The sequence below is a fragment of the Calypte anna genome, chromosome 3 (assembly GCF_003957555.1).
Source record: "Calypte anna isolate BGI_N300 chromosome 3, bCalAnn1_v1.p, whole genome shotgun sequence".
Classification (NCBI taxonomy): Eukaryota; Metazoa; Chordata; class Aves; order Apodiformes; family Trochilidae; genus Calypte; species Calypte anna.
The window spans coordinates 15,414,026-15,435,746 of record NC_044246.1 but is presented as its reverse complement, the minus strand read 5'-3'; the positions used below and the strand labels follow the sequence as shown (position 1 = coordinate 15,435,746).

The 21,721-nt window shown below is 40.7% G+C and overlaps 1 protein-coding gene across 1 annotated transcript in view; it reads right to left on the bottom strand.

Moving 5' to 3' along the window:
* DAAM2 (dishevelled associated activator of morphogenesis 2) overlaps positions 1-20,512 on the bottom strand; it is a 199,111-nt gene extending 178,599 nt beyond the window's left edge. The window contains exons 1-2 of the mRNA XM_030447860.1: positions 20,413-20,512; positions 1,473-1,612 (exon numbers count right to left, since the gene is read on the bottom strand). The gene's annotated coding sequence lies outside the window, so the exon portion shown is untranslated. The remainder of the gene's footprint in view (positions 1-1,472; positions 1,613-20,412) is intronic.
* Between the last annotated feature and the right edge of the window lie 1,209 nt (positions 20,513-21,721).

Sequence of the window (21,721 nt, the reverse complement as noted above, 5' to 3'; positions counted from 1 at the left end):
GATTTGAAGAGGGGCACACCCATATTCTGCGAGGTTTATTCCATCCTGGCAGTTTGAGCCAGAAGGAGACTTGGTGTATGCCAAGAGAGCAGCACATGTTTAACTAGGTAGTAGCCCTGATTCTATACAAGATGTTCTTGCTCAGACTGGGCTCCTAAAATCCTTCTTTTCTCCTGAACTACTGCACATGCTCAAGGAGAAACTGATCACCTGGAGGGATATAGCTAACCAAGAATGAAGTAGTTTTCCAGAAGACTACGAAGCTGTAATGTTTTAAAATTATGGAGAATAAATTTGTTTCTCTTGAATACATATTCATATACACAGAACTGGAGCTGTGAGGAAACGTTATACTTTGTTTCACATAGCAGAATCTGAATCTTAGCATTTGTATTTTTTGTATCAGGTGTCTGTGAAGTTCTAACAGCTGTGGGAACTAGTAAGGATTCTGAGAGAGGGGAAGCATCATGCCTATGAAGAAAACTATAGGCAATGTACTGGTAAATTCAGCAGAATTATGACTGTGCTTGAACCCTCACAACTGATTCATCAATGCCCTGCTACTAGGTGTACTTATTTACAACAGTGTATAGCATCAACCATCTTAACTCAGCCACACTTTACACTCACACTGCACTCATGTAAATACTGCTGCAGTGCATGGCAGTAGGGAACTGAGTCACACGTCTTCACAGTATTTTGGATCCCATAAAGTAGGAACACCAGAGAAAGAAAATCTTTCTACTGTTTTGTCTCTCTAAATACTTGCTGCAAGCAGTACAAGAGAAATAGAAAGGACCCTGAAAATTATGAGACATCAGGTGTAATTAGGACTCCTGCACAAATTGAATGCACAAGCTCCTCTTAACAGACTAGAGCCCCGAAGGATTCTAAATTGCACCAAGAAGGAAGATGCTGACACTAAGTTTTCTTGTAAGTGGTGGCCACACTGGAAGAATGAAAGAATAAGAATGAAAGAGGAAAACTAGAACACAGCATCAAGAACATTACTAAACTATAATTTCCAATAAGTGTAGTTACTAACTTACAAGAAATGCCTCCAGTTTAGACTTTAATTATAATCAAAACCAAGTTAATATGTTGTTAATATGCTCAGAATGAGTAACAATGTGACTAATACTTGTAGCACAGCCTGGATACAAGTTCTGTTCTGTTGAAACAGTGTTGGAGTAAAGAGAACAGATGGGGAAAGAGATTAGAGTTTTTATTATCCACTAGGATATCTGTTGCTTCTTAACACACCTGGTTTGTCAGTAACTAGGGACAGGAAGGCCCTGTTTGCTGTAACTTTGGTCTAAAATTGAAAATCGCCTTGCAATAGGTGGGAGATGCCTCTTCCCTTGCGAATGCAGGTAATATCATGCAAGTTTGAGAGCAAAAGTAATACTTAAAATCCTGTTCTCTTCTTATTCTGTTTCTCTCCCATTTCCCATATGCAAATTAGAACTAACCTGGATGATCTGTGTAATTTTTGACTTGCTCTTCTCTCTCTCTCCCTGGAGGTCTCACTGTTCAGTTCAGGTCCTCATTGTGTAGGAAAAGCATCCTTCAGATGAATTAGTACAGGTGTTTTAACTGTAGAGATGGTCTTCTGGAGAAACAATTGCAAATAAACAGTTTCTTTTAACTTTCTATATATGAAAGACATCTCCACTATTTTGTCACTTTCAACAGAAATAGCAGAAGAAATATATCCAGAGGTTCTTGTATGTTCTCTCTTAAATACAAGGCTGGTCTTTCAGTGCTTTAATGAAATTATGTTAAATCAGAATGACTCAAAGCCCATGCTTGACAGTAAGCAAGATAAGAAGCAGGCAGCAGGTATTGTTTGGGTATGTAAAGGCAGCAAAACACTTACAGGCTTCTTTGATGAAGCAGTCAGCATTGCTCTTAATGCACTCTAGAATCAAACTAAATATAAGTATCATATGCTACCACTACATCTTCAACATGATTGCATCTGCATTGTAGACAAATTGTTGATTGGTTATTCTACACATTAACTTTGAGTATAGGGATTCCAAGTGATAGAGAAAAAGAGAGAAATTTGTCTGCACAGAGTGTGATTAACATATACAAACATGGCTTTCAGCTGATACAGAACTATTGGCTTTGGCTTCTTTTTATCAGGTTCTCTAGACAGATGAGTTCCAGGATTTAGGAAATCTGTTACGAATTATTTGCTTTTATCAGTCAGCTAATTTTCTTGTTGTTAGGTTTTTTTCATTATTTTTTATTAAAGCCAAATGATTGTGCTCCAGGACATTCCACAAATGCTGCTGTACTGTCATTTTAGGAAATACCATTTAAGCGACCTTTCCCTTGTTTGCTTCCCATGGCATTTAAGTAAGCTCTTTTAAGAGAAACATCATTAAAATCTGTCAATTCCTCCATGGGTGCCTTAAGATTATTCGTGGAAACTGCAGTCTTTTGGGGATAACAGAAACACAGGGACTTATTTTCCCTTCATTAATCTCATTTTTCATTGAATTTACAGTATCAACTTTAACACTGATCTTTCAACACTGATTCAGGGCACTTTCCCCCCCTCCTTCCCCCTTCTTTATAAAAAATTAAAACTAGTGAAAGAAATATTAAACATTAAACATTAAAAAGTGAAGTCCTCAACCCAATCTCACATCATATGTAGCACTGGAAGCAATTCTACCCTTCTCCCTAAAACCTTTTACCACAATTCTTAATTTTTGTCACCTAGAATAACTGATTTTAAAAGAATATGAGACAGCACATCCCGAATAGTACTTGGCCCCAAATAGTAAATGCCAGCTGTGATTACAATTCTTGAGCTACTTTGACTCAATCATGAGAAAAAACATTAAGATATTGCAGAGCAAAGAACAGCAGGGGTTGGAAGAGACCTCTGGCAATTGCTTGCTCCAAACCCACTGCTCAAAGGAGGGTCAACTAGAGAAGGTTTCCTGGGAATGCATCCAAACAAGCTTGGAATATCTCTATGCATGGAGCCTCCACAACCTCACTGACAGATCTGTTGCAGCATTTGCTCACCTGCACACTAAAAAGGAGTTCTTTCTTATCACAGAATCATAGAATGGCTAGGGTTGGAAGGGACATTAAAGATGACCTAATTCCAACACCCCTGCCATGGGCAGGGACACCTCTCTCTAGACAAGGCTGCTCAAAGCCCCATCCAACCTGGCTTCAAACACTTCTAGGGATGAGACATCCACAGCCTCCCTGAGCAACCTGTTCCAGTGTCTCACCACCCTCATAATGAACTTTCTTCTTAGTATCTAATCTAAATCTCCATTCTTCAACTTTTAAACCACTGCACCTTGAGGCAGGCAGTGAGGCAGTTTCTTTCTTCCAGTCTTCACAAACCTTCCAGTGGCCATGACCTTTCAAAAATAATCAAGATGGGTTCACAATGACAACAGCCAGCTTCTTCAGCATCTATGGGTGTATCCCATTATGTTCCAGGTACTTACTTCTTTATTTGTCCAGTTTATTAAAGTATTCCCTAACCCAATCCTCATCATCAATCCTTCCTTGCTCCATACTTTGCTACTGGTCTCAGAGGCCTGGGATTTCTGAAAATTAATCCATCCAATAAAGACCATAGTGAAGAAAAGGAGTATCTCATTCTGTTCTGTGTCATTGGTCATCCGCTATTCAGCAATGGGCCTACTTTTTCTGCCATGTTTCTTTTGTAACAGATCTCACTTTAGACACACTTTTTGCTGTCCTTCATGGCCTTATCAGATCCAACTCTAGGTAGGCCTCGGTTTTTCTTACCTCACACATTCAGGTGAAGTCTCTGTTCCTCTCAGGTCACCTGAATCTAATCCCACCTCTTGTACACTTCCTTTTTATGTTTCAGCTTATTCAGGAGCTACTTGCTTATCTACACAGGCCTCCTGACACCTTTACTTCATTTTCTGCTCATCAGGATGACACCTTCTTGAGTTTGGAGTAGGGGATCCTTGAAAATCGGTTGGCTCTCCTGCGCCTCTCTTCTCTCCAAGGCCGTGTATTTAGGATTCTTTCAAGCAGATCCCTGAACAGACCACAGTCTGCTCTCCTGAAATCAAAAGCTGTGATCCTGCTTTTTGTCTCTCTCCCTCCTATGAGGACCCTGCATGGTCATTGCAGCCAAAGATATCCCTGTCCTTCACATCCCGAACTTTATCACTCTTTGTTTGTAAATATCAGGTCCAGTAGAGTAACTCTTCAGCTCACCCATTATCTGTGGTGGGAAGTTGTCATCACTCCAGAAACTTCCTGGATTTCTTGTGTCTTGCTGTATTACCTTGCCAACAGACACTGAGGTGGTTATGAGGCCCTTCCAGTTGCTTGAGAAAGGTGTCCTTTACTCATTCTTCTGATCTATAACAGACACCCACCAAATCATTGCGCTTGCTGTATTGCCCACTAATGCTGATCCACAAGCTGTCTGCTATCTCATTGTCCATCTCTACAGTGAGGTAGTGTCAAGCAGATGCTATGATACACTGAAGAACCATTTAACAAGAGCATGAAGCTCCTCCTCTGGTGCTATTTGTCCTTCCTATGCTTTCCAAGGAACACTCACAAATTCATAGATGTCCCATTCGAAGGGGCCTTATGCCCATCCAAAGCAATACCACAGTTCACAGTCAATCAGTTTCCCTGCAAACTGCAGTTTCTTCCCAGTTTTCTCATGTTGATATTTCTTTCCCCATCTGCAGTCTTGATGCCTGGGGCTTCACCATACTGATACATCAGACAACATTTTAAGACTTTGGCCTTCACCTTTCTAGAAAGAATTTTCAACCAAACCTTCCCATCTCATTAATGTAGAGAGACTCTCACATGGTCCTGGATACCCTAGAGCTCATTGCTTAAGGTTATCTCCATTCATTCTCTATATTAGCACCTCCAGATTCAGTCTGACCTTATAACCCTTAAAGAGTTAGGGGTTATAAGGGGTTAACCTAACTATCCCTAGTCATGCAGCTGCTTACCTTACAACACTTAAAATTGTAATAATGTTTCATTCTGATCAACTGAAACTGTGTTTGAAGGGGTGACCAAACTTTATTTAGCCATATGTAATAACTATAAGCTTATTTACCAAGCAGGCCTGCTTATTTCTGTAGCACTGCTTTTGGTATAGAGCACTGGATGTTTGATTTTGCATTCCTGTACGCATCTGTCAGTGCCACAGCACCTCACCATGCAACTAAGCAATGCTCACACATTTTTCAAAAGCCTTCTGAGCACATTTTAGCCATGTCAATGTGAGATCACATTATTAAACCATTAAACATTGTCCTGACATAAAATAATTTAATTGCTGATTAATTGCTCCCTCTGAAAGAGGGAGAAGAAAGGCAAAAATTAATAAATAATGAATCAAAAAAGAGGAAGAAATAAAAACCTTTGATGGTGCCAAGTAAGCACATGAGTTTTTGATGGGGATGAGCTAAGTCACTCACAGATCAGCCACTTATGAATAGCACAGTCATTCAAACATACAGAAATAAAAACCTGATAGCAGCTTACAGATGTGTTAAGTCATTCATTCATTCACTCACTTTCTTTGTCTCACAGGTCTATAGAACTCATTTCTCATTTTATCGCAGAGAATCAAAAAATTCTGTTTACAATCTGCTGCCATTGGTATTTCTACTAATTAATATGGATAGCTGTTAAAATACAGCAGTTTTCTTTTTTGGTGAGTCACTCAATCCATAATGAGACATTTCATTTGAGACTGAAACTGCAGAATAAGGTTAAATTTAATGCAAGGGAAACAGAGCCTGATGTCCAGATTGTCTATCCACTTTTCCCCTTAACTCTTTGATAATGCTGAAAAAAATACATGGGATAACTTTTCAGAAGGGGGGGAACAGTTTGCTTTGGAAAGTGTGCTACTGTTTTTCTGTCCTCAGTTTAACTTTAGCTAAATTGAGAAGTTATGATTCTAGAAGTGATATTGAAAGGGGTAAAACAGAGTAGTGAACATAGTGGTATTGCACTGCACAAGGCATTTGATCAACAGCACATCCATTCACACTGACTGCATTCCTCAAGAGTAAGGATACTTGGCCTTTTTGGATGGCAGTCTAGTTATTTCTTTTCCTCATTTCCCAGTGAGTCAAGTGGGGCCAATAATTAATGTTTTTTGTTGCCTTCAGGTAGGCTCTGTTGTGTCAACAGGAATACACACTACATAGTATGTACACTACATAGTATACATAGTAGTACTCTTGTGCTGCATTTTCCATGTTTCTCTGACTTGGTTTTCCTTCCTTTTAAAACCTTTGCACCAGCTTCTGCCTATTTCCTCTTGAAGTCCAAATCCTTTCTTGTTTCCAGTAACCTAAGTGCCACAATTGCCCATCTTCCTGATGACAGAGGGAGAAGACACTGCTTAGCTCAGTTCAGGTTAGGCAATAGGTACAAGCAAGGTGTGTTCACAAAAGAGATGAAATCATACCTCAGATCTGATCACACGTCACCCTCCCAGATGGAGTGACCAAATCTCAAACATACAAAGAATTTTTGGGACTTGGTATCTAAGTCTTGCATAAAAATAGCACAAGATAGAAACAAAAATTACAGTGGATAACCTTTTGAAGCTTCCAACCTATCAATGCTCAAAAGTTTGCAATAGAAACCTATTTCACAGCACTTATCTTTTGGGATTAGAAAAAAACAAAACAGCTCAGAGAAATCTATTGCTATGGACTTTATCTGTCCTCATTAAACCTAGTTTTCCATTCAAGAGCTCCCTCTTTGAGTAGTCTTCACTAGCTTTGACATTTTTCCACATACAAGATAAATCATGAGAATATAAAATGAGAATGTTGGGGGTTGGGTTTTGCCACATCCATATCATTAAGCTGGTCCTCAGTTTTCTTCTGTGTCAGTACCAGTAGAACTTTCTATTGCCTTCTCACTTGCAACAACAAAGAATTTGTCTTGCAGTGGCAAATTTATTCCCTGAAGCTGTTCCAGGAATACAAGTAATATTCCAGCAAGCTCCCTCTTTTAGCTGTTGCTATTGGTATGGGTTCTGGAAAGCAGATGTGATGTAGACCTAGGAACTCTATTTCACATGTGCAAGTGTCGGGTTTGGGGTTTCTTTCTGGTAGAAGAAAATGAAAATTTCCCACAATTCTACCCCATATGTTTGATACCTTACACAGCCTTCTATCCAGCCTGTTCTTCAAGTTGGATTTGAAATGAAAGCTCAAAGCTGGAGAAGAGGCATGAAGAGAATCATAGAATCATAGAATCCTAGGGGTTGGAAGGGAGCTCGAAAGATCATCTAGTCCAACCCGCCCTGCCAGAGCAGGGCCACCTAGAGTACATCACATAGGAACGTGTCCAGACGGGTTTTGAATGTCTCCAGTGAAGGAGACTCCACGACCCCCCTGGGCAGCCTGTTCCAGGGCTCTGTCACTCTTACAGTAAAAAAATTTTTCCGGATATTCAACTTGAACCTCCTATGCTCCAATTTACACCCATTACCCCTTGTCCTATCACTGGTCACCACTGAGAAGAGCCTAACTCCATCTCCTTGACACTCACCCCTTACATATTTGAAAAGAGCATTCCACTTACTTTTGTATCTTTTCAAAGAAGCAAGTTACAGACCTTAACACCAGGTTATTGGGGAAGTGGGAAAACCGTGGGACCAAGACCCCATGTTCCTAACACACCATGTAACAGACCTAGGATGTAATGCCTGACAAAGCAGCAGCAGGCATGCTTCTGTGTAGTCCTCATTCATCTCAAAGAAAGTTCCTGCCTTGGCTGACACTAGGGCAGGGAACCCCTGGGGTTTTAAGAAGCATTGCCTGGAACATTATCCATATGCAGTCCTAAGTGGTTTTCTCAAAAGAGCTGGTGGAGATTGGATAAGGAATGAGAGTTTTAACCCAAACTTCTTCACTTCATGCAAGTATCATCCCCCTTGAGTAATAACTTGACATTCCTCAGCAAAGACACACTCTGCTTTTTTATATTTACCTTTCCTTTATTTTTTTGTAACCTTAAGAAAATTTGGGGGGAATGTGAACTGTTTTGTTTTTTCTCTTCCTATGACGGCAGAGATTTATTTATAGCCAGGAACTGCCGGACAGTTCTCACGTGGCCTCTGAAAATTAAAACAGCATGTAGGGTTTTGTTTTGTTTTGCTTTTATGCCTTTGCAGCTACAAGCTCTCCCTACGTTCCCTAAACCCTTGTTATTGTAACCAGAGCCACATTTTGCATTGCTACAATTGCAGGGTTATGTAAATTCCAAAGGCTTTAAAGGAAAGGGCCTGCAGATTCTGCTCAGGGCGTAGAGAAGTTGACACAGTTATGCTCAACATCCAGGGAGAGGCAAAAGCAATCATAAATTTTCAGTGGACAAGAAACTGAAGTCTCAACCTCAGCATCAACCTGAAGTTTTAGAAATTATTGGTTTCATTTAAATTGACTGTCCCCTCATTTTCACTGTTTGGCTTTGCTATGGCTAGGAAAATTTCCTTCAGCCCCTTCTGTAAATCTTTGTATGTCCTCTCTCACTTTCCAACAGCATGTAGTAGTTTACCCAGGAGAGCCAACAACAGTTCTAGGAACTTTTTCAGAGTCTAGGAACTGCATTTCTACAGTCGTCACGAAACTGTCCATGTCAAAAAGCATTACTTTATTCATGAAGAAGAAGAAAAAATCAGTCAAAAGAACAACCACGAAAGACATCAAGAGAACACATCTGAAGCCTTGCAAGAAATCTTTGCCGCAAGTAGGGGTGGGAGGAACTGTGATACATGTTGCACATCTGTGTGCTCCTCTGAGTTGTAATTCTGACACTAGCTGTGCATTGCTTTGTGTGAAAGGGCAAGCCAATTCATGTTTCTGACTCCATGCTCTAAAAGGGGGATAATATTGGCTGACTCAGAGTCAGTGGTAGAAGGCTCTGCATCAGCTCATCACAGTCCCCAGTGTTTAGACAATTCAGCTAAATAAGAAAAATCCTTAGCCCACTTCTCCAGCCTTTCTTCTACTTCACTTCTAAATCGCCATTAGTCAAATCACACTTAGACCTTAGATAAAAACCTAGATTACATTATTCCTCAAATATGCTGAGCTTTTGCTCAGCATGGTGCACCCTGATCACTAGAGCGTGCTAATGAGAGATGAGGAAAATTACAGTTTTGTGAAAAGGTGCAGCCAGAACTCCCCAGCCAGTTCAGCTGATGTAAGGAAGGATGGGGCTGTGGCTCCACTCCAACATGCTGCTCTCCATAGCAGTTGAGTTTTGCAGAAAACCTTTAAACTTACTGCAGTGGACACGAAAAAGCAGAGATTGTTGCACTGTTCACCCACTTCTTTGGTGCAAAGCCAGCTGTGGCAAGTCCTTAAGAAAACAAACCAGGAATTACTGCCTCACAGTTACTCTGCAGCCAGGTAGGTCAGTGCCAACACAACACAGGAAGGGACATTCCAAGCAATCCCCAAGCTGTTACATTTCAAAAACAATCACTACAATGGAAGAGATTACTTCAGTAATGGGCAACAATTCTTACTCTGCTGGCAGTTACTGATGTTCAACAGGTGAGGATAAGTGTTATTATTAAGAAAGTGTTGCTGTTTCAATCTTATTATGAAATACAAGACCCAATCCTAGAGGTGCAGCTACACAGAACCCCTGCACAGCTCAGAATTTTCCACCAGTTTGTCGTGTATTTATTTACTTAGAGCCAGGAACTGCTCTGTCGAGCTCTGATCCCGACTGCCACTGTGACCTTGGGCAAATGACTGAATGCCTTTGCACAGTGCAACATAACTCTAGCCTCTAAACTCTTAAATCTTTTCCTCAAAATTCTTAGTTCAGTGCTAAAAAGTACTGTGGAACACAGACAAGAAACCCTCATATGCTATAATATCATTTTTTTCTGATTTTGGTCTTCATATATGCCTCTAAATGGTCACCACTGCTTCATATAGACTTTAGTATCTTATCCAAGTATTAAGCAAGGTGGAGGTTGCTTAGCTTTTGGAACCTGTGAAGTCTGCAGCCTGTAATTATACCAGCAACATAGCTCCCACATACAACTCGTTTGTTTCCCTGAGTTAACAAAACACTTCCTTACTTTCCATGCTTGCATATCCAGTAGATACTACTTGGCTCAGCACAATTAGCAAAGCTGGCAGAACTTAGCTCTGTGACACATTTTATAGCAGAGCACCTCTGGTAGCTGACACAACTCAAGCAAGCCAAAAAAAAAAAAAAAAAAAAAAAATCATATAATATTAATGAGCATAATGACACACTTTTTTGATGTATCAAACAGGCCTGATCAAATAGAAGCCTAAGAAAATCCTCTTGCTGATATCAACTGGCAATAAGAAAAGGAAAGGCCTGTATTGGCCCAGTGGTTCAGCATGGTGAGGTCTAGTTAAGCCCAGAGCATATTGTCAAGACTGCCACATTCCTCTGCTGGGTGAAGATGGGTAAAAATAAAGAACAATTGTATGGATAGAAGGTTAAAAAAAATATGCAAAGCAAACAAAACCAAAAAGTACCCATAAACAAAAATAGAATTAGAATAGAACAGTTCAGTTGGAAGGGACTTAATCTTACTGTCTGAATGTTTTAATACTCTCTAATGATGCAACTCAGGTGAGCTGCAGAAGCCAGACGCGTTGTCCTCTCCCTGTGCTGCAATCAGCTACACCCAAAAATATCTGCAGGGAAAATGACATCTGACATAGCCATGGTGAAAATGACCCAAACTAAGAAGTGGCAAGTCTGAGGGTGTGGGAAAGTCTGCAAACAAATCACTGGGTGTGTCAGATACACAGATGCTAATATAATGCAGTGATTACTATGTCTCTGCTCAGTGAAAAAGTGAACTTGGTGTTTTAAAAGCCATGCACAGTGACCACTGAACAAACTCAAATCTGTGTTTGCCAAGGACTGGTAAAACATTCACTGTCACCCTAAAACCTCGTGGGACACTCAGAAAATAATTGATATCAAGTATTAAAAATATACAGTATGACATCTCATTCTACATGGAGACTTTTTACACTGTTCCTAAGCACCACAGAACTGGGCAAACTTCTTTTGTGACACCCCTGAGTGAATGTCTCAGGGAGCTGCACAGTGGCTACAGGGCCCATTATTTCCCACCCTATTAGCATCACAAGATGCAGTATGTATGATCCACATCAGGTCTCCAAAATGCAAGTGAGATCTTAAGCTTGAAAAGTCCAAACACAAGAATATAGGAACCCAGAGAGCTCATGGACTTCAGGTCACACAGTCTAACAGGAAACCTAGAAAATAAAGCTTACACATCCATGCAGCATGAACTGTTTCCATTCCAAGCAATCAAAGAGGTAGATAGGTAGTGAATAGATAGCACAACGTACAGACAGTCCATGGCAGTGGCCAGCCAGCAGAAGCAAGCCCAAAATTAACCATGGGAGAATTTCTAGTGGAAGTCAAAGAGTACTTCCTATTTCTCTGGCAGTGTTGTCCCTCAGTCTGGCACCAAAATGCCCACCTCACTTTGGCTTCTTTGTAAATTAAGTTTATTCCTAAAAGATCTAAAGAATCCAAAGACACCATGACTAAAGAATGTTCAAAGGAAAAATGAAGGTTGCCTATCTCTCCCCATCATGGTGTAACTACTTAGTATTGAGTACCAAGATCTGAACACAGTGTTCCTAGCATTGTTTCATCATAGCTCAGAGACATACTTCCTCAGCAGGATATTTGGATCAAAGACTTAAGCCAACATCCCTGGAAGAAAAGACACGGCAAAACAGAGAGGACATTTTCACCATCTGCTTCCATTTTAATTCTCTGCACTCTCACATGTCACCAGAGCCTGTGGAGGGATTCTGGGTCATGTATGGGATTATAGGACTAGAAGGTTATCACATCCTGTTCCCTACGATCACAGACAAGTGAGTAATAGACATATAGTCAGCTATTTTCACTCTTAATTTGTTTAAAGTTGTTGGCAATGACAAATAAGGCACTACCTTGTGTAGAGGTGTAGTATCACCCCCTTGACCTCTGATATTTGATTCCAGAGATCATAATATAGTCCAATCTTATTTGAATATTCATGCTCTGTGGATAAAAATACGTACAGCTACAGATAACCTTCTTAACGTCTAAGTAAGGAAATCCAAAATATTTACATATAATCTGAATGGTATGTTGACAGATTTTGCAAAAATCAAGGCCAGCAATTGAAAAATTTACTCTCAAGACTGATGAAGCTGAATTCTTAATCTGCTTTTTATTAACAATACCGTGATACTATATGAAAATGTTAACATGTTAGGTCAACACTAACTTGTATTTACAGTATTTTCTTATATAAGGCTTCCATTTCACAGTAGCTTAGCTGCACTAACAGATGTGTGAATCAGGAAGAATATGGGCCTCTGGAGATGTCCCAACAGATGTGAACATACTAAACATCATCACTGCAAGTAAGCAGGGGATGAGGCAGTGAGGAGTTACTTGCTGAATTTTGCCTCTGTTTAAACATAAAATGTGTCATGAAGGGCACAGTAGGACATTTATAGCTTAACACATGTCCCCCAGCAGGTACATGAAGCTATTCTAGATAAGCCCAGGCACAGCTGGAAAACAATTCACAGGTCCCCCAAGGAAAATTTCACCTAGTCAGAAAATGCATCTGTTTTTCTCCCTGTAACTCAGTAATGGTGAATGCCAAAGACTTTGTAACATTCACACAGACTGCCTGAATCCTGCTGACGATGAAAGGCTGAGGTCAAGCTTTGTACTTCTGTCACTGACAACACATTTCAGGGCCTCTACAACAGAGCCAGAGAGATTCACTCATTGGGATGGGTGACCAACAGGGCAGTAAAAGTATGAAACAAGCAACGAGGGCAAGTTCATATCTCAGTAGGGCACAGTTGGAAGACAGTTCATATTGGCAGGACCCTAGCATGGTTATTACTCTATCCCTGAATAACAGTGCAGGAGGATGCTGACAGATCAGAGCACAGGCAAGAACAAAACCAACTGTCTCTCTGTGCATTCAGCTGTTAGAAACATAGTTTAATTGGTTCCCGCTGTATACACGGCTGCAAAAGTAGCAAAGGACTGAAATCCCCTCGTGTTTGGTCAAGATCTTGCTTTCTTTCATCTGTCATGCAGATGCTGATGGGGTCGCCTGCCTGGAGGGGGTCAAGATTCTGCCAAATGGATTTAAGCAGGGTACTCACAGTCCAGGCATCCCAGTGACTCAGTGAGAAAACCAAGACTGTCTGCACGAGTGGATGGCCCCATTCCTGACAACGTTTGTAAGGAAGAATGATATCCTGGCAAACCCTCTGTACAGATGTATCCTGTTTAATCTAACATATTAAGCCATTCCACCTAGTTAGGGAATATCTCTTACAATCACTATCAGCAGTACCTAGTTTCATATTCTCAATGTAGGCAAAAACATAAACAAAGGGTGGAGAGTAGGAAGAAAAAATAAAGGGGGATTAAAACTTGAGGCTCTGGGAAGCCAGAATGTAGACATGGGGGAGCAAGAAAAAGAGGGGAGGGATGTGGACTCTGCAGTAGGGTGATCATTTTGCATTCTGGAAGATTCATGATTTTGAATATATGGCTCGCCTACCAGACTGGAGGCTAAATGTAACATAACAATAATGATGTTGTAATGATCAAGCTTAATTGCTTTTTGTTCAACTAACATTTTAAAGGACATAAGCTTAGCTTTAAAAAGTGGGTCTCTAACCTTCCTGTGTTGAGAGTATTCATCAAGTTGCACGCATCTCAGAAACCTGTGCCTCAGTTTCCCCAAATACTAAATCTATTAATATTAATACAGTTCTTGAAAAATTTCCAAAGGTGGAAAAGTGCTGAATGTAAAAATGAATTGGTAATTTTATCTGACTAAAAATGCTAGTATATAGTTGAATAGTTTGATTGCATAAAAAAAAAAATATTCTCATCATACAACTCCTACTAGTTAAACAGGAACAGTCCATTGAGACTGCCCCAGCTCCATCAGAAACAATCTGACTAATGAACATACAATATCCACAGCATTTGGGTTTTGAATCTCAGAGCTTTGGAAAGTACAGAACTTACTGTGTAGGCTGATTTATTGACTACATGATTTCAGACTGGACTGCTGTAACATAACTCAGAAAAAACATCAGCTTTATGTTAGAGGGAAATCATGTTAAACCCCTGTTAGAGTCCAGGAAACTTCTATGAACAGATCAGCAGAGGCAAGGATGCTTATAAAGCTCCACAGTAGTTTCTTTCTTTCATGAAGAGGTTGCTCCCTTCAACCTGACAAGGAAAGGAGCAGAGTTGGCAGGCTGATGCAGAGTAACATGAAATTCCCACGTATTTCTGTCACAGCCTTATGGAGATTTGAAAGAAAACAGATGACAGTGCAGGACTAGGAGTGTGCAAAGAGATTAATGATTTTTCAAGACCAGCCTGAAACACCTAAAAATAGCATACTTTTTTTAAAGCACTGAGCTTTCCTAAAAAATAGAAGCCCCCCAAATATGTTATTTATGAAAATTCCAGCAACAACCATACTGATAAATATCAGTATACTGATATTATTGATGAATAAAACTGTTTAAAATTTTCAGATCTACAGAAATCTTTAAATGCAAAAGAAAATGCAAAACATTTCTAAAAATAACTGGAGGGGGGGTTGCAAATTAAATTCTTTCTGAAAAAAATTGTCATTATTAGTAATTAATTTTTTGAGCTTCTGAACAAGAGAGATGCTGGTAGTTTTTTTCACTGATGAAAAGACATGGATAGTGCTAAAAGAAATGAAGATTTTTTTAACCGGTTTGCATTTTTGACGCTTTAAGGACCCTAAAATGTAAATAAGTTTCTGGAGGTTTCTGTGTACCTGGTCAGGTTCCTCAACTCTTATCTCATAAATATGACCATTTCTCTCTCATAGACTAGCTGAAACATCAGAAGATCATCACATTGTTTTCTTCCTCAAAGACCATAGAAATATAAAAATTAGTACACAGAGTCAGATCAGAAGTCCATCTAAACCAGCACATTATCTCCAAGTAATGGTCAGGTACAAATGGTTGGGGAAAATGCATAAAAATACCATATATAGTCTGATCCTACCCTTGCTCAATCCTTTGGTTGTTTAGGTCTTGGAGATGGGAGTATAGCCAGATCATCATGTTTAATAGCTAACAGTGGGCCCATTCTCCAAGATTTTTCATCTCTTCTCACAGTTTTGTCTTGGGAGAAGGGAATCTTGTCACATAATATTAAACCGTTGAAATTTATCTTTGCACAATTTCTTCACAATGAAATCCAACCTGGATTGTGCTCCTTGACAGAAACTTACTTTCTTTTGGATGTATGGGTGTGTTGTGTATTTAAGTTATGAAAATGTCCAGATGACACATCTTCAGATCTTAAAAAGTTAAATTGGACCTGAACACTTTCTTTAAAGATGAACAGGGCACTGTACATTTCTGTCTCTTATGATTTCATGTTTAAGCACCTGAAGAAAAAACACTGCCCCCCCCAAAAAGCATACAAAATACAAAGTCCCCCAAATCAGGCTTGTTCACTGCCTTGAATAATAAAAGCTATAACAGTAAAAATGAATCCTGGTTTAGAAATATACTTTAAGAAATATACTAAAGAGACAGAACAGAGTTCTTTGGTCTCACGAATCAGCTTTGTCCCCAGTTCAAAGAAGAGCTGGGCTGGCACATGCATTTCTTGAGTTTAAGTCCATTTGAGACACAGTGAAGAGAAAAACATTCTTCAACAAGAACAAAAGTGAACTTCAAAGCTCGTGAGCAGAAATATAAACTTCAGTGATTACTACTTTGAAGTGAGAAAACTGCGAAGGGAGTAAGCACTTGTTATTCAGGGAGGAGACTGCTCCTCTCCTGCTGCTAAGTTTTTCTCAATTCCTCAAGGTTACCTCTATTTCCATTTTCATACAGCCTAAACACATCTTTCTTTTCTCCAGCTCCCATTCCTTGAATTTCAGCAAACCTTCTGATCTCTCTTTCTTATCTACCTCCTTATTTCCACCTTAAATCTCTCTAGTTCCTAACACCAGAGAAACCTTATCAATGGTATAAGCCTGCCATAATCTCAGAATAACTTTTCTGCTAAGCTCAAAAAACATGAGCTTCTCCTGGTTATATTTGTTACTCCGAGTTTTCCCAAATCTGGACAACTCAGACATTAACTGACACTACAGAGATCACCAGAGAAGCCAGAATATCAAGTGCTGAAATACCATGTGAAAAACCAATTGAACGTATAAATCTAATATGGAACATGGACTTTGGGTACCATACAAAATGGACACAAATCCTAATGGAGGGGAAAGCCTGTTTGACCATCATCAGGTAGGGATTTCACACACAGCACTAAGAAAGCTGCACTATTAATAGCACTGCTCAGTGTGTGATGTGTTCACAGGCATGTGGCTACATGGTTCTCAGCAAATCAAAGCAGGGCACGTCCTGGACATGTCCAGAAAAACATAATATGAGTACAAGACTGACACAGCAAAGCTCATGGGAACTTCCGGCAACGTGGGACACATTCCTCTGTGACTCCACTGACCATCAGAGTTACACTGACTTAAAACTCTATCAGAAGAATCAAATCTACTGTCTAAATTTGCCCAAGTCAGTCAGCCAGCCAGCTGGCTTTCAAAAGTACCTTATAATTTTGACCGTCTCAATTTTTTAGTGTTTTAACAAGACATATAAAATAAAGATCAAAAATTACAATTACTTTGCACAGCTTGGGCCTCAGTTTGTTGGGACCAAATTCTGATTCTACTTGAACTTACTCATAATTCAAGCCTGGGAAAAGTTTCTTGAACAATACGGAGCTACAAAAATTTGTACAGATGAGACCAGACTTATATTGTTTGTGCCTCGTCACTTGCTACCATTTTGAGGACACTGGGCCAAATCCTCAGCTGGAACACATTTTTCATAGTTACTCTGGACCCCCCCATACCTATTTGCACCTAAGTTACAGGACACTATGCAATTTAATACCTACACAGAACTTGGAAGACAACGAACCCCCAGCCTAGTAATGATTCTGAATAGTGCCAAACAGAAGTAGCTCCACTGTTAAGTGGAATTGCAGAAAGATGAAAAATTACTCAGATCTACTGGCTGTTAATATATAGAATGCTACTACTCAGAGTTTTCTGGATATGCCTCAGTTCAAAGGAGCGAGAGATTAGGAAACATAGCTGACAAAACAGAAAAACTGTAAGACACCACTGTCAACCAATAACACAACAAGAAGCTCAGGAAAGGACATGTAAACACTTCTATCCAATGAAAATCAAAGCACCCCACTTTCTTTTTAATTTAGAAACATGCTGTGCTTGCCTGAGGGCTGCAGGGGCAGGGGAGAGAGTGAGGGTCAGATCTCCATAGGGTTGACCCAGGTTTGAAAATTCGCAGCAATTAAAGTGCTGAGAGCCAAAACTCCCACGCATCCTTTCCCCTAAGTGTCAGGAAATGGTGTCCCCTGATTGCTCAATCCCTAGGTCAGATGGCTGGCCTGGAGGGACTAGATAGGTTTCTGGGATTCCACTGGACCTTGGGGGAATTTTATGTCAACTATGGCAGATGGACCAAAACCAAAATATGTGAGAGATGCCTCTGAAATGCTGTTCAACTCTTGCAGTACCTCCCTGCCAATAAAATAGAGTCAGTGCACGCCATGTCCGGACTTTGTAAGAAAAAATTTTGCAACTGATTTCAAGATGAACAGAATGATCTCCATTACACACAAAGAACACAACTAAAATAAACAGAAGCAATAGCAGCAAACAAGTAATACAGTGTGGTAAGGCCACTAGGATACCCAGAGAATTTGCTAACTCAGCTCTGTGAAACCATGAGGCTGCGCTTCATAACACAAAATATAGACTTTTAAAACCTCAGGGTTGCACTGTGACTGTCATAAGCCCCAACAGGGCATTGTTTTCTGTTTCACAAAGCAAAACTGAAAAGATGTCTGCCCTGTCCAAATTGTTGTTGTTACTCTTGCTTCCAGGACCAGTGTCCACTAGAAGAACTAGAAATTTCCTAGCTGGTATAAACTCATCTAAACTCAAGGATGCTAAGTGATGATCCTTGCATTCTCATGAAACACTGAATTTATCTCCTGACAGATGAGTATCTTGCTTTCCACTCATCCTCCCACCCTGCCACTCAGTGTGCCACTTTCCCCCCTAAACCATGATTAACAGCACATAAGAATCTTTCAGACTTGCAAACCTCTGCAGGTACTGTCACTAACTAATGGGATGCTGAGCTGGAGGACAGAAATCATGAGACAGAAAGGAAGCAGTCATCTTAATGTATTCCAAATCTGGAATTATCTCCTCCTCAGTTCCTCTTCTCACACTATCAGCTTTCAGCAGTTCTGTGTATATTAGTTCTCTATTGCCCAGCATACTTCAGACAAGATGCTGAACCAGATACCAGCGTCTGTGACTCCCAGACGCTTAGCTTGGCTGTGACAGCACTCGAACTTTAGTTGGGGAATATAGGTTTCTAACAGATTACTACATTTCTTAAGGATCTTTTTTCTTTCACATGGCCAGCCAATGCAATTTCTATTGCTAAGAAAATAAACCAGCTTCTTGGAAAAGGAGCTGCTAGGCTACTGGAAACAAAATCTAACAAGAAATAAATGGGAGAGAGGAAAAGGATTTTGATACGTTATGGTAAAGAAGCACAGATTCCAAACAGATCCCTTCCAAGCCTGGAGAATTCACTTCCAAAGTGACTTCACTTCATATCCTGCGGGATCTGGCTTGGAAAATACCTGCTCTCTTACACAAGCAGATAGTACACTTGCTTTTTCTTCAGTTCAGCCCAGCTTACTTTACATGGTGTGGCATGGCATCCCTTAGAAGGGGTTAGACCTTGAACATGTGCTGAGTACACGCTACAAACTACATTACCCAGCACAGTTGTTACATCAACCTGCTGTTTCTTTCAGCACAACCAACTAGACTTGCTCAGTGTAATTTTCCAGGGGAGATCCCTGCAAAACTCCCTTGTCCTTGTCCTCACCTTTCCTCCTTTATTTCCTTCTCCCAGCCACAGCAACCAACTCTGCCACCATGAAGAGGAGAAGTATTTGCAGATTTATTCCATCGCCAAAATAACTCAGCCCAGGGAGCACTGACTGGCAACAGCCTTTCTTGCTGGCTGAAGCCAATTCCTATCAGCACAGTGCACTAGCTTGTGCAATTCCCATAACTCCTGTTCCTCAGCCCAGCTTTCTTTTTGTTTTCCTTTATGTTCAAAGTGGCATCTCTCCTTCCAGCAACAGCACAGACCAACCACCCTCTCACTGACAAAGAGATAGCTAAGGATGAAACTCTTCCACCTGCTTGGAAAAGGAGCTGTTTCAGCCAAGGCCCTGGTGTACTGTGCCCAGTTCTGGAGCCCCCAACAGAGGAAGGACCTGGGTCTGTTGGAACCAGTCTAAAGGAGGGCCACAAAGATGACCAGAGGGCTGGAGCACCTCTTCTGTGAAGAGAGGCTGAGAGAGTTGGTGTTGTTCACTCTGGAGAAGAGAATTCTCTGGTGAGACCTTATAGCAGCCTTCCAGTATCTGAAGGGAGCCTACAGGAAAGCTGAGGAGGGACTGTTTACAAGTCTGTGTAGTGATAGGATTACCCATTGAGTAACAACTTTAAGCTGGAAGAGCGTGGGCTTAGATTAGACATTAGGAAAAAATTCTTCACTGTGAGGGTGATGAGATATTGGAACAGGTTGCCAAGGGAAGTTGTGGATGGCCCCTCCCTGGAAGTATTCAAGGCAGGCTGGATGGGTCTTTGAGCAATTGGGCCTAGTGGTAGGTCTCCTTGCTCACTGCAAGGGGGTTGTAATCAGATGATCTTTAATGCCCCTTCTGAGCCAAACCATTCTATCATTCTATAATTCTATGGGTCTCATTAGAGAAGATGCCAATGAAATGGAGAGCTGCCTCCACGGCTGTCCCCAAAACTGCTACCAACTCTCCTCAGGGAATGAAGAAGGAACACCCAGGTGTGAGGTGGGGAAGGTAAGAATAACTACATGAATTGTAAATAAATATAGCTGAGTTCCCCACTGAAAACACTGCCTTCTTATGGAGCAGGCTTGTGAATCTCTGGGTTGCTGAAGTTAAAAAAAAATTTATTAAGAACATTTATTAATAATCCCTAGCTGCCAAGCTGGCTTTAGGATGTTTCAGATGAGGGGGAAAAAAAAAAAAAAAGAAAAAGGCAAGCAATACTTGCAGGGATTTGTTCTTGAAAGCAAGCAAAATCATGAGAAGGGCTGCTGCAGCAGCTGCACTTACATGGCAGTGCCTGTGCTTCTGTGCAGTTCCTCCCTGTTCTGCAGTCCTGTAATCCACACAGAGAAATGCCTGTGCTGCTTGTCTTGCTTGCTGTGCTGCTGCAGGGAGACTGGAACTGCTGCTGTTTTCACTTTCAGACCAGCCTCACTCTCCAAATCCTCTGACGTCAGACAGCCAGTAAGAGATATTTATGGAATGAACAATCCAAAAGTTTCTCTAGGTAGAGCCCAGATGCAGTTTTTGGGATCAGTAATTTTTACACTTTTGGATAGAAAACTCCTCCAAGGGAGGTCAGGGAGGAAACAGTGGGGAATTATAGATGTGGTTGTATAAGTCCCTGGCAAAAGGCAATCCCTGTACTTTTCTGCCCATGGTATATTATATCCACACCCAGGATGTAACTATCTGTCATGCAAGTCCCCATTTAGAAAGCAGCATTTTCCAGTCTCTCAGCTGTGCCTAAACAGCGTGCACACCAAGCCCGGCAAAAAGGCCTCTCCCCCACAATCCTAGCTTACACAGCCCTTTGCTGTGTCCAGGCTTTGGCTGGATTTAACTAAAACAAGAGTGAAACAGCCCTTCCAAGCATCTTGTCCACATCCTCTTTCAGTTTTGCACTAACCCCTTCCAGCTGGAATGTTTTCCCAGGCATGTGGGCCAGCTTCCCTCCTAACTTCAAAATACCTTCTAGAAGAATCTCCTCTCAGACAAATCCAAGCTCAGAAAATTCATTTGCTTTTCCTCTCTGATATGCTCTGCCTAGTTGCATCTCTAGTTCTGTTGTTCCCTAGGTACTCCGTGGTATGTCACGTTTCACCTGCTGTGAAAGCCACTCACAGTGTTATGAGGTAGAGGTGCTAGAGCAAACACTGAAGTATTAGCATTAAGGTTAAGCACTACTTGAAGAGTGAAACGCTCCCACAGTATAATCCTGCTGAGGCAAGTGAGGGTAAATTTGGACTGGTAAGACCTCTTAGTTTTGTATTTAGGAGCTGAGTGAGCTTGGCTATAAGCCTGTAAGTTTCAGTGGACCCATCTAACAGGTGAGGAAACTGAGGTCTGAAGGTGAAGTGATATATGTTGAAAGTCCTTGAGTGAGCCTTCCATAATTACAGGCAGACCTTTTTAAGAAATTCAAGACTTATTCAACACTTTCTGGAGGAGTCTACAAATGCACTGCTATTATAAGCAACTGGGTTTGGGTTTTCTTTTTATACCCCATCATTTCCATTTATAAACAGATATAAGAAGTACATGTCTTTAGTACCACTTTTGGAGATACAAGTGCAATTTCAAAATATAAAGCAAA